General features: G+C 36.9%; 1 pseudogene; it reads left to right on the top strand.

The window, feature by feature from the left end:
• Positions 1-1,188: 1,188 nt before the first annotated feature.
• Positions 1,189-4,034, top strand: LOC100993136 (heat shock protein HSP 90-alpha-like; annotated as a pseudogene).
• Positions 4,035-9,153: the final 5,119 nt, after the last annotated feature.

Below are 9,153 nucleotides of genomic sequence, written 5' to 3'. Positions count from 1 at the left end.
TGTCTCAGAAGGAAAAAGAAGCAAATAAAGAGGCATAAAGCTTATTTAAAGAAATACTGGCTGAAAACTTCCAAAATCATTGGAGAGACATAGACTCAATACAGTTTCATGGAAATCAAAATGTCCAAACAATATCAACCCCAACAGTAACACTCTGAAGCACATTATAATCAACTTATTATAAGTCAAACACAAAAAGAGACTTTTGAAAGCAGCAGTAAAAAGAAACTTGTCACATAAAAGGGAACCCCTTTAAGGATATCAGCAGACTTGGCAAAAACAAAACAAAACCTAAAAAAAAAAATTTTATATGCCCGGATGGTGTGGGATGATATAGCCAAAGAGCAGAAAGAAAAAAATAAAAACTGCCCAAGAATACTATACGTAAAAAATCTCTCTCAGAAATGAAGCAGAAATAAAGACATACTCAGACAAAGGTAACACAGGAATGGAAAACCAAACATTGCATGTTCTCACTCATAAGTAGGAGTTGAACAATGAGGATACATGGACACAGGGAGGGGAACAACACACACCACGGCCCATGTGGGGTTGGGGGGCAAGGGGAGGGAGGGAGAGCATTAGGACAAATAGCTAATGCATGCAGGCTTAAAATTTAGATGACGGGTTGGTAGGTGCAGCAAACCACCATGGCACACATATACTTATGTAACAAACCTACATATTCTGCACTTGTATCCCGGAACTTAAAGTAAAATGTAAAAAAAAAAAAAAAAAAAAAAAATACTAGAGTTCTTCAAGTTGTAACAAAAAGATGTTAAAGCCAGGTGCTGTGGCTCATGCCTGTAATCCCATCACTTAGGGAAGCCAAGGTGGGAGGATCATTTGACCTCAGGAGTGTAAGACCAGCCTGTGTAACATAGCGACATCACATCTCTAAAATAAAGAAATAGATAACATGAAACATTTTTAAGAAGTTAATAGTTAAAAAAAGCCACTAGTAAAAGTAAATAGTCAAATCCGGAATAATCTAATACTGTAATGACACTGTGTAAATCATTTTAAATTCTATTATAAAAGCTTAAAACACAGAAATATTGAAAATAACTATATCTATTCTAATTTGGCAATGAATACACAATCTAGAAAGATGTGAAGTGTGACATGAATAACAAAATGTGGGCAGAGTGAAGTAAAAGTGTAGAGTTTTTGTATGCAATTTCAGTTGTTAGCAGCTTAAATTAGAATGTTATAATTATAAGATGTTTTATATAAGCCCCATGATAACCAAGTAGAAAAACAACTCTAGTTGATACATAAAAAACAAAGACATGAATCAAAGTGTACACCTATCAAAATTCAACAAATTATAAAGAAAGATAGGAAGATTGGAAAAAAGAAATAAAAGAACTACAAAGCAGTCAGCAAAAATCAAAATGCCGGTAGTAAATCCTTTACCTATCAATAATTACTTTAAATGTAAATGAATTACATTTTCCAGTCAAAAGATACAGAGTGGCTGAATGGATTTTCAGAAAAATAAATAAATAAAAAATAAAAGCCGAGGTGCTTCAGCATCCTGGTACTGATGTGCTGTGGAGCCCTTGTGGTCCCTTAGCCAAGATGCCTGAGGAAACCGAGACCCAAGACAAATCGATGGAGGAGGAGGAGGTTGAGACATTCACCTTTCAGGCAGAAATTGCCCAGTTGATGTCACTGATCATCAATACTTTCTACTCGAAGAAAGAGATCTTTCTGAGAGAACTAATTTCAAATTCATCAGATGCACTGGACAAAATCTGATATGAAAGGTTGATGGATTCCAGTAAATTAGACTCTGGGAAAGGGCTGCATATTTACCTTGTACCAAACAAACAAAATCAAACCCTCACTATTGTGGACACTAGAATTGGAATGACCAAGACTGACTTGATCAATAACCTCGGTACTGTCACCAAGTCTGGGACCAAAGCATTCATGGAAGCTTTGTAGGCTGATGCAGATATCTCTATGATTGGCCATTTCGGGGTTGGTTTTTATTCTGCTTATTTGGTTGCCAAGAAAGTAACTGTGATCAGCAAACATAACAATGATGAGCAGTACACCTGGGAGTCCTCAGCAGGGGGATCATTCACAGTGAGGACAGACGAGTGAACCTATGGGTCGTGGAACAAAGGTTATCCTACACCTGAAGGAAGACCAAATGAGTACTTGGAGGAATGAAGAATAAAAACATTTTTGAAGAAACATTCTCAGTTTATTGGATATCCCGTTACTCTTTTTGTGGAGAAGGAACATGATAAAGAAGTCAGAGATGATGAAGCTGAAGAAAAGGAAGATAAAGAAGAAGAAAACGAAAAAGAAGAGAAAGAGTCCGAAGACAAACCTGAAATTGAAGATGTTGGTTCTGATGAAGAAGAAGAAGAAAAGAAGGATGGTGACAAAAAGAATAAGAAGATTAAGGAAAAGTACATCGATCAAGAAAAACTCAACAAAACAAAGCCCATCTGGACCAGAAATCCTGATGATATTACTAATGAGGAGTAAGAATTCTACAAGAGCTTGACCAATGACTGGGAAGATCATTGGCAGTGAAGCATTTTTCAGTTGAAGGACACTTGGAATTCAGAGCCCTTCTATTTGTCCCACAACATGCTCCTTTTGACTTGTTTGGAAAGAGAGAGAAAAAGAACATCAAATTGTATGTACACAGAGTTTCCATCATGGCTAACTGTGAGGAGCTAATCCCTGCGTATCTGAACGTCATTGGAAAGGTGGTGGACTCAGAGGATCTCCGTCTAAATATTTCCCATGAGATGTTGTGACAAAGCAAAATTTTGGAAGTTATCAGGAAGAATTTGGTCAAAAAATGCTTAGAACTCTTTACCAAACTGGCAGAAGATAAAGAGAACTACAAGAAATTCTATGAGCAGTTCTCTAAAAGCGTAAAGCTTGAAATATACGAAGACTCTCAACATTGGAAGAAGTTTTCAGAGCTGTTAAGATACTACACATCTGCTTCTGGTGATGAGATGGTTTCTCTCAAGGACTACTGCACCAGAATGAAGGAAAACTAGAAACATATCTATTACATCACAGGTGAGACCAAGAACCAGGTAGCTAAATTTGTGGAATGTCTTCGGAAACATGGCTTAGAAGTGATCTATATGATCAAGCCAATTGATGAGTACTGTGTCCAACACTGAAGGAATTTGAGGGGAAGACTTTAGTGTCAGTCACCAAAGAGGGCTTGGAACTTCCAGAGGATGAAGAAGAAAAAAAGAAACAGGAAGAGAAAAAAACAAAGTTTGAGAACATCTGCAAAATCATGAAAGACATATTGGAGAAAAAAGTTGAAAAGGTGGTTGTGTCAAACTGATTGGTGAAGTCTCCATGCTATATTGTCACGAGCATATATGGCTGGACAGCAAACATGGAAAGAATCATGAAAACTCAAGCCCTAAGAGACAACTCAACAATGGGTTACATGGCAGCAAAGAAACACCTGGAGATAAACCCTGACCATTCCATTATTGAGACCTTAAGGCAAAAGGCAGAGGCAGATAAGTACAAGTCTGTGCAGGATCTGGTCATCTTGCTTTACAAAACTGCTCTTTTGTCTTCCGGCTTTGGTCTGGAAGATCCCCAGACACATGCTAACAGGATCTACAGGATGATCAAACTTGGTGTGGGTATTGATGAAAATGACCCTACTGCTGATGATACTGCTGAAGAAATGTCACCCCTTGAAGGGGACAATGACACATCATGCATGGAAGAAACAGACTAAGCTCCAGCTGAGGGAAATATATTTTCAAGGATATTTTTCTTTATTTTTTGTTAACATTAAAAAGTCTGTATGTCATGACAACAACTACTTTAAGGGGAAGATAAGATTTCTTTCTACTTCTAAGTGATGCTGTGATACCTTAAGCACTAAAGCAGAGCTAGTAATTTTTTTTTAGTTTCACATTGGCTTATTTTAACAGATCGAAGTAATGTGTGTTGTAGGATGTATGAAACATGATGTTTACTTTGTGGTCTGAAGTGTTTAGCTATCAATCCATATTCCTTAGTAGGCCAAATCTTGTTATCCAAGTGTTCCTGAGCTATACCTTGATGTTTAGAAGAAAAGTATTTGTTACATTTTGTAGCATCTACTTTTGAACTTTTCATCCCCTGTAGTTGCCAGTTCTGTATGAACTAGTCCTCTAGAAATAGGTTAAACTGAAGCAACCTGATGGAAGGAAATCTCCACAGAGAGTTCTTGTTTTCCAAAGAAAAGTATTGTTTGGAGGAGCAAAGTTATAAGCCTACCTGAGCCTATCACAAAGCTTTTCAAAAAATAACTCAGAGCCAGTCTTGTGGATGGAAATGTAGTGCCCGAGTCACATTCTGCTTAAAGTTGTAACAAATACAGAAGAGTTAAAAAAAAAAAAAAAAAAAAGCCAAGATCTAACAATATGCTGCCTACAAAAGACTCTTTTTAGCCTTAGGAACACATGTTAAAAGTGAAGGGATAGAGCAAGATATTTTATGCAAATGTAAACCAAAAAAAATCAGGGAAAGTTATACTTCATCAGACAAAATAGACTTTCAATCAAAATCTGTCATAAGAGACAAAGAAAGTCACTGTACAATGATAAAGGGATGACATCATCTTGAGGATATAAGAACTGTAAAGATAGATGCATTCAACATGGGAACACCTAAACATATATAAAGCAAGTAGTAACAGAACTGTAGGGAGAAATAAACAGCAATATAATAATGAGACTTCACTATCCTACTTTTAAAAATGGACAGACCATTCAGAGAGTGAATCAATGTGGAAACAGGAGACTTCAGTAACACCATTGGTCAAATGGACTAATAAACATATACAGAACATTTCGCCCAACAGAAGTTTAATACAAAATTTTCTCAAGTGCACATGGAACATTCTCCAGAATAGATCATGTTAGGTCACAAAACAAATCTTATCAAATTGAAGAGGACTAAAATCATCTCAAGTATCTTTTCTGGCTACAATGATATAAATATAGAAATCAATAACAGGAAGAAATTTAGAAAATTACAAATAGGTGGAAATTAAACAACACACTCATAAGATACCAACAGGTCAGAGAAAAAATCAAAGGGAAAATCAAATGTACATGGAAATAAACAAAAATTGAAACACTACAGCTTTGCCCAGATGTGTCTCCTCATCCCCATGGAACAGGAAGCTAGGGAACCTGGAACGCCCATCCAGGCCATCATCTGAAATAACAGAGAACACTTGAGAGTAAACAAAGATCAAATACATAGCCATCTGCTTATGCTACAGCTGGCTCTTACCCTTAAGCGCCATCTACTGCTCCACAGGTCAAATTGCACTGCCTAATATAAAAACTGCTAAACGAAGTGAAAAGGGGTATAGAAACAAAGCCAAAAGACCCTACTCAACATACTCTACAGTTGCACCACTTAGAGAGAAGGGGAAAGGAAAAAAATATATAAGGAAAGAAAAAGAAATCCTATCCACACAAAAATAATTACAAAAATTAGAAGTGCCATCCTCTCCAGATGAAAGGGACCAGTATAAGGATTCTGGCACCATAAAAAATCTGAATCTTGTGACATCACCAAAGAATTACACTAGCTCTCCAGCAAGGACTCATAACCAAAATGGGAGCTCAGAAATGACAGGCAAAGAATTCAAAGCATGAATTGCAAGAAGGCTCAATGAAGTCCGAGGCAATGTTGAAAATCAACACAAGGAAACTACTAAAGCAGTCCAAGAAATGAAAGAAGACATAAACATGTTAAAAAGAAATTAATCAGAGATCCTGGAATTAAAAACTCACAAGAAATTTCAAGATACAATTGAAAGTTTTATCAATAGATTAAACCAGGCAGAAAAAAAAAAGAATTTCAGCCTTTTAAACTAGCTCAGGCAGACCACACACAGAGAAAGAGAGAGAGAAGAATAAAAGAAAAGAAAATCAACAAAGTCCTTGAAAAATATGCGATTATGTAAAGTGACCAAACCTATGGGTTACTGGCATTCCTGAGAGAGAAGCAGTAGAAGTGAAAAACTTGAAAAACATATTTGAGGGAATAATTCTAGAAAAATTTTCCAATCTTGCCAGAGTAGTAGACACCTGAGAAAGACTTTACAAAATATATATCACCAAGGAACTGAGTTACCAGACTAAGCAAGGTCAACACCAAAGAAAAAAATCTTAAAGGCAATTAAAGAAGATGGTCAGATAACTTACAAAGGGATTCCCATCAGACTAACAACAGACTTCTCAGCAGAAACCTTAAAAACCAAAAGAGATTGGCGACCTATTTTCAGTATTCTTAAAGAAATGAAATTCCAACCAATTTTTCATATCCTGATGAACTAAGCTTTATAAGTGAAGAAGAAATAAAATTTTAGTGACAACCAATCACTAAAGGAATTTCTTATCAGTAGACCAGCCTTACAAGAGATCCTTAATGGAGTTACAAACATGGAAACAAAAGAATGATACTGGCTACCATAAAAACACACGTAAGTAGCCCACAGACCTAATAAAGCAATTGTACACAATTAAGACTATAAAGCAGCCAACTGGAAACTTCATGACCATCAGGATCAAAACCTTGAATTTAAATGGTCTAAATATCCCACTTAAAAGGTACAGAGGGACAAGTTGGAAAGAACACAAAACCGATCTATCTGCTGTCTTCAAGAGACCCATCACTCATGTCATGGCACCCACAGTCTCATAGTAAAGGGTTGGGGAAAGACTTATCACACAGAGAGAAAATAAACAAACAAGAAAGAACAAGGGTCACTATTCTTACATCAGATAAAACAGACTTTAAACCAACAACAGTAAAAAAGGACAAAGAAGTGTACTCTGTAATGATAAAGGATTCCATTAAACATGAAGACTTAACTATGCTAAATATATATGCACCTAACACTGGAACACTCAGATTCATAAAACAGGTACACCTAGGACTACAAAAATATCTAAACAGCCACACAAAAGTGGGGGACTCGACACCACTGACAGTGTTAGACAGATCATCGAGGCAAAAAACTATCAGGGAATTCTGGACATAACTTTGACACTTGGCCAATTGGACTTAAAAGACCTCTACAGGGCTGGGCACGGTGGCTCACGCCTGTAATCCCAGCACTTTGGGAGGCCGAGGTGGGCGGATCACAAGGTCAGGAGATCGAGACCATCCTGGCTAACAAGGTGAAACCCCGTCTCTACTAAAAAGACAAAAAATTAGCCAAGCGTGGTGGAGGGCGCCTGTAGTCGCAGCTACTCGGGAGGCTGAGGCAGGAGAATGGTGTGAACCCGGGAGGCGGAGCTCACAGTAAGCCGAGATCGCACCACTGCACTCCAGCCTGGGTGACAGAGCGAGACTCCGTCTCAAAACAAAACAAAACAAAACAAAAAAAAACCTCTACAGACTACTCATCATCCACAGAATATATGCTCTTCTCAACTGCACACAGAATGTACTCTAAGAGTGACCACATGCTAGGCCATAAGGCAAGTCTCAATAAATTCAAACAAATAGAAATCATACCAACCATACTCTTGGACCACAGGGGAATAAAAATTGAAATTAATGCCAGGAGGATCTCTCAAAACCACATAATTACATGTAAACTAAAAAACTTGCTTCTGAATGACTTTTGGATGGACAACGAAATTAAGGGTAAAATAAAACAATTCTTTAAAATAAAGGAAAACAGAGATGCAACATACCAAAATCGCTGGGATGCAGCGTAAGCAATGTTAAGAGGAAAGTTTATGATGTTAAACTCCTACAACAAGGATTTAAAAAGATCCCAAATTATCAATTTATCATCACACTAAGAGGAACTAGAAAAACAAGAACAAACTAACCTAAAGCTAGCAGAAAAAAATAACCAAAATCAGAGAAGAACTGAACAAAATTGATATTCAAAAATCCATTAAAAGGATCAATAAATCCAAAAGCTGATTACTTGAGAGAATAAACAAGATCAATAAACCACTAGCTAGATTGGCAAAGAGAGAAGATCCAAATAATCACACTCAAAAATGGCAAAGATGACATTACAACCAATCCCACAAAAATACAAAAGATCCTCAGAGACTTTTATGAACACCTTTATGCACACAAACTGGAAAATCTAGAGGGAATGGATAAACAACTGGAAGCACACCACCTCCCAAGACTGAATCACAAGGGAGTTGAAACCCTGACCAGACCAATATCAAGTTCTGAAATTAAATTGCTCATGAAAAGCCAGCAACCACCACCATCACCACCACCACCAACAAAAGCCCTAGACCAGATAGAATCACAGCAGAATTCTAATAGACGTACAAAGAGAAGCTGGTACCAATGCTGCTGAAAATATTCCAAAAAATTGAGGAGGAGGGACTTTATTCCAACTCATTCTATTAAGCAAGCAACATACTCATACCAAAGCCTGGCAGATACACAACAAAATAAGAAAACTGCAGACCAATATCCCTGATGAACACAAATGTAATAATCCTCAAGAAAATACCAGCAAAGCAAATTCAGCAGCATATCAAAAATTTAATTCACCATGATCACTTAGGCTTTATTCCTGGAATGCAAGTTTAGTTCAACATATGTAAATTAATAAATGTTATTTACCACATAAGCAGGATTAAAGACAAAAACCATATGACAATCTCAATTGATGCAGAAAAAGCATACAAAATTATACCATGTCCCTTCATGATAAAAACCCTCAACAAGCTAGGCATCAAAGGAACACACCTTAAAATAGTAAGAACCATCTATGACAATCCCATGGCCAACATCATACTGAATGGGCAAAAGCTGAAAACATACTCCCTGAAAATCAGAACAAGACAAAGATACCCTCTCTCACCACTTGTATTCAATACAGTACTGGAAGTCCTGGTCATACTAATTAGGCAAGAGAAAGAAATAAAAGGCATCCAAAAAAAAAAAAAAGAGAGTAAGTCAAACATCCTGCAGAGGATATGATTCTATATCTAGGATATAAACTCTATAGCTTCTGCCTAAAGACTCTAGAACTGATTAAAAATGTCAATAAAGTTTCAGGCTACAAAACAATTTACATTTCTTAGAGGATATACCCAATGATAGAACTGTTGGGTTGAACGGTAGTTGTAGGTTCCTTAAGAA

The sequence above is a fragment of the Pan paniscus genome, chromosome 1 (genome assembly GCF_029289425.2).
Source record: "Pan paniscus chromosome 1, NHGRI_mPanPan1-v2.0_pri, whole genome shotgun sequence".
In the NCBI taxonomy this organism is placed as follows: Eukaryota; Metazoa; Chordata; class Mammalia; order Primates; family Hominidae; genus Pan; species Pan paniscus.
This window is presented reverse-complemented; position numbering and strand designations above follow the sequence as displayed.